At 42.4% G+C, this 5,134-nt stretch overlaps 1 pseudogene; it reads right to left on the bottom strand.

Annotated features, from left to right (window-relative positions):
• Nucleotides 1-219: 219 nt before the first annotated feature.
• LOC112845406 (sodium/calcium exchanger 3-like) lies at nucleotides 220-2,032 on the bottom strand (annotated as a pseudogene).
• Between the last annotated feature and the right edge of the window lie 3,102 nt (nucleotides 2,033-5,134).

Here is a 5,134-nt window from a genome sequence, read left to right as displayed (position 1 = left end):
GAACATGATCTGAAGCCCTATTAACCAGATGAATCTTACACTTGTTTTGTGTTAACCGTGGACTAAATGGACTGAGAGTCAACGATTTTGTGTGTGCTGCTGTGCAAAATTCTTCTGGAACATTCTTCATCTCCTCTTTAAAAGCCGTTGATGTGACAGTAGGCCTCTAGGCTGGAGAAGAGGATGTAGAGGAACCACAGACCCAGGAACAGGAGGTGGTCAGGAGGCGGGACACTTTCGGGCCGCCAAGCTCTCCGCCGATGGAGGCCGGCGTCTGAACAATAGCACGGACATGCAGATGAACGTGAAGATGGTGAAGAGCGTGACGGAGAACGCCAGTGATCCAGGATCCACCCGGAACTCCTTTCCTTTAATTCTCCAGTACACGGCGGCCACTGACCATGCCACTCCGATCCCCAGGAACACGTTGACTGCGTTGCTGCCAGTGACATTTCCAACCGATGCGTCGGCATGCTGGTCTTGTATGGCAGCCACTTGCTAGCAAAGGTGTCTGGAGAAGGAAAAGGTGGAAAATGTGAGTCACACACCTTCACACCCCAGAAATTTTTTAAATAGAAAGCAATTAGATGATTCCAAAGAGACAAACAATGACCAAAAAGATACAAAAAACAACTGCAAAGGTACAAAATGATTGACAGAAAGTCAAAGCAACTACAGAGAGATCCAAAATTACTTTAAAGAGGCGCAAAGCTTGTGTCCAGTAAGATGACTGAAAATGATTGAAATGATTCAGAGACACAAAAATGACAAAAAGTGACTAAAAACAATTAAAAAGATGCAAAATGACAAAGAGACATAAAATGGCCAGAAAGAGCAACAAACCACCTACAAATCACACAAAAGATACAAATAGATGATTATAAACAGATGCAAAATGATGCAAAATGACTGAAGGACACAAAACAACTACAAAGTTACAAAGTGACACTACATGCACTCATAAATCTGGGTATTCTCCCATAATCCATCCAATACTCAAAACAATCAAATCATCCACGCTCCTTTCTGCCTTTTCTTGCTCTCACACAGTGAAACGGGACATTTACTCACCTGGAATGGAAGTTCCCAGCGCCACAAACACCACGGCGGTCACAGTGTCCCGCAGCCCCACGGTGCAGCCGAAATGTGATGCCAAATCCCCGATGATGGCGGTGAGGAGCCCGATGGCGCTGATGGACACGAAGAAGCAGGCCCAGCCGTTCCAGTACTCTGTTGGCGGGACGCAGGCAAACAGAACCTTCCAGAAGACGGTGAGGAAATGCATGACGTAGTCGTAACAAGATGGAAGGCGCTCCTCACGACCTTCCTCCTCGTCATCATCGCCATCACCTGGAGGAGCCAACACACAGTGATATTTTTTACAAGTTACAACAGCACGGAGGTCATACTACTCAGAGTACTCAGGGGTTTGGACACAGTAGTGACCTGGGTTTGAACCGTCACGAGAAGGACTTTTTGATTCTGTAGGTGATGTGTGGATTTATGTCCTGCCAGTTTCATGCGTGGCAGGATATTAATCCCATAAATGTTCTGTTGTAGTCGTAGCTCTCTAACCCTGAAGTGACCAAACTATTATAGCACCTTAAAGGACAGAGCGGTCTTTGACTTTTGCACAGGAATACTTTTAAAATCTTTATCATACTTTTACTGGGTCCTTTACCTATTACATATTTCTAAATCATCTCTTACTTCATACAAACCCGATTGTCCTTGTTTTGTGGGAAAAAAAATCTTTTATTTAACATAACAAAACACAATGAAATCAAAACCCATCATGGCAAAAACACAACATTTTTCATTATCCACTCCATAACAGGGGCTAATTCCTGTAAAAAGCTATGAAAGTTGTAATTAATGATATAGGAAACATTTTTATAATAAAAATATCACAGCTACACATGGAAATATGCTTCAAGGAATACAGTTAACTGACTGTCTGCAGAGATCTGTTGCTTCCACTAGATGGTGGCCTTCACTTACAAATCTGACCTCCACCGACCTGACCCTTCATGCCTGAAAAAGGCGGCTATTTAAAATATTAGATTTATTATTTTATTACACTACAGACTAGAAGCATGCTAATATGTTTTACTGATTGGAGGAGCAGTTTACAGCAACATTTGGTGCTTTGTTTTTAGGGATTGAATTACGTCTAATTCAAGCATCTTTTCTCCTTTAGCATAATTAGCTGGAATGTTATTACGGTTTTACATTTCAGTTAAATCACACTGTCACACAGAACTCAATGACAGACTGACAGATTGGTGTTTCCATAAGAACAGATGACTATTTTCCTCAATGTGTTTTTCTATAAAACATTTACAGATCAATGCCTTTGGAAGTGACACAATAAAACAACAACATTACAAGCTAGCATGTTTTTGCGCATATGACATGCTGTAGATGCTGTCTGAATACAATAAGAGGAAACACACTGGGCTACAGGGACCAGGAGAGGTGGGTGTAGGACTAGACAATAATGATGATTAAACACCTCAGCGACCCGGGGTAGGGTGTTCCCACAGCTCTGCTGCTACTCTGCTCTCTCTGGCTAAGGGCAACGTCTCTGTGATGAATCAGCTGTTTATGTGCTGTTTGTGTGCAAGAAGAGGAATGAATCTTTTCTTATTTATCTGACTAACTTTTGGGGCGAAGATACAATGTAACAAATGCACACTGAGTACATACTGTGTATAAAAACAGATGTAGCTACCAGGTCTGGAAAATAAAGCCATTCTGAATGAAATTCTTTTAAATCACCAGAAAGGTGGGAACTCTTGAGGTTGCAGAAATGAGACTTGTACATGAGCTCCATCACCTTGCTGATGCATTTATGCTCTTAATTGGTAATTTTAGATGACATAAAAAAAAAACATGAAGGTCATTTTGTAGCTTTTGAGGATAGAGGATAAAGCAGGGTATGCTTCATCATGGGATTTACAAGTCACCCACGTAGGAAGAGGCAGTGTCCCTTAGATTCTAATTCAGATCCACCCCTCCCTTGGCTGATGATGCCACAACGCTAATCAATTGGTGAAGTCACAGTATATCTTTTATATAAAGTCTGTGACCCTGGTATAAGGTCCCGCCTTGGTGAAATCGCCATTTTACCCACAACAATTGAAAAACTGGGAAAACTCTGACACCTCATTATTAAAACAAAACAAAGAGGGCAGACTTCATGTTGCCTGAGTGATTTTGAGCTCACTGCTTTGAGCATTAAAAGTTGATTGGACATCATTCAGGCCAAAAACTAGTCTGAAACTGTAAAAGTTGGGGTCCAATAATCCACCTAGAATATGATGCACCTTGTTGTACATTTTTTACTTGAGCTCTGGCTTAATGTGGAGATAGTTAACTTGCCAGTGAACACAGACAGGAAGCTGTATTACAGATGATGGTGCTGAACTCTGAACTGCTGTTTAGCTATAGCTGTGTTAAACATCCCTGTAAGCGGGAGCCCAGGGAGGGAACTTCCCCTCCTATTTATCTTTATTAAATCTTACTGTTACCGACCAGGTTGGTAACCATTTAGCATCTTAATTGGGAGGAGTGATTTTCTGTGTATTGTACCAACAGACTGTAACTTGGCTAAATTCTAGTCTAGACATCAAATGAAAAGTAGTGCATACAAATCTGAGATACCAAAACTGTCTTCCTGAAGAATCTTTAATAAACAGCAGACGATGCAAACAATCAGGTGTCAGTAGCTAACAATGCTATTTGTTCTTGTTACAAATTATGGGATGGGCTGGTGTAACATCAACACCAGTCTGCTGGCTGGGTGAAAGCTCACTCATTCAGCAGCCTCCTTCTATCCTAATCCTGTGCTGACTTATAGCTATACAGACATTAGGCCAGACCAGGGGTCGGCAACCCGCGGCTCCGGAGCCGCATGCGGCTCTTTAGTCCTTATAGTGCGGCTCCGCGTGGTTTGGGAAAATAAATTAGAAGTATTTCGCTGAAGTGTATTTTATTTATGTTAGTTCTTTTAAACTTGTAGTTCTAAATTGGAAGATTATTGTGATATTGAAATATAAATATAAAATTATATTCTATTATTTTTTCCTCGCTCAATATAAGCGTCACACTCGCGGAAGCCGGTATTCCCGCCGAAACACCGTGCATTTATCGAGACTTTCAACCCCGGGTAGGCCAATTATGGATCTTCGGATCCACATTATGTCAGCAGCTGCACCGTGAACTATGTTAAAGACAAACACTGCTCACGCCTCACAGACGACAGATGACAGCTTACAGTCCTGCGTAAACTGACTTCGCACAGCACCGATTAGCAGACGCTGTGCGCAGAGGTTCAGGAGCAGAAGTCCCATTGTAAACATACCACGGCAGACCCGACGATGTTTGCATGAACGCGCTTTTCACACGCGGTTGCTGTACGCATACGGCCGGCTGTAGCTTCGCAGCTCACAGCCCGACACACACCACCAACACAACAGCACAGATAGCGCAGACTTTAAGGCGGCGAGGCGTGATTGCGGGTGCCGCTCAGGTGCGTCCGCCTTCCCTGCAGCGGCGCTGCAGACCACGCCCCCGCCGCACGAATTAACCAGGTAAAATACATATTTAGGCAGAATTTTGCAAATATCTATTTTCAATTTTTCAGCAGCATAGAGCTTTTTTTACCAATTATTTTTTAAAAGTCAGGTCAAGGCTCCAAAAGCCCAAAGGAGATATAAGGGAGGCGGCTCACAACAGTTTTTGTTTGCTACATGGATCATTTTAGTTCAGCTGGGTGTCTTTGCTTTTGTTATATTTCTTTAAGAGTTCAAAATGTGTTGATTACATAAATAAAATGTAATTTTCTCTGTAGCACTTCATGGATTTCATAAGCAGCACACCTTAGTTGTTCACACAAAGGTACAAAAAACAATATATATACAGTGTTATCTTCATTTTAGATGTCAAAAAGTATTTGCGGCTCCCAGTGTTTTCTTTTGCGTGGAAACCGGGTCCAAGTGGCTCTTTGGGTGTAAAAGGTTGCAGACCCCTGGCGTAGGGTTTCAGAGAGTTTTGTGGCTATAACGTAGCTACAGCGTAGATTACCCGTATAAATCCTCAGGTACATGGAACGTTCTCTGCTCAGTGGTGT

The sequence above is a fragment of the Oreochromis niloticus genome, unplaced genomic scaffold (assembly GCF_001858045.2).
Source record: "Oreochromis niloticus isolate F11D_XX unplaced genomic scaffold, O_niloticus_UMD_NMBU tig00007253_pilon, whole genome shotgun sequence".
Lineage (NCBI taxonomy): Eukaryota > Metazoa > Chordata > Actinopteri > Cichliformes > Cichlidae > Oreochromis > Oreochromis niloticus.
The sequence above is the reverse complement of the archived record's forward strand: the minus strand, read 5'-3'. Positions and strand labels throughout refer to the sequence as shown.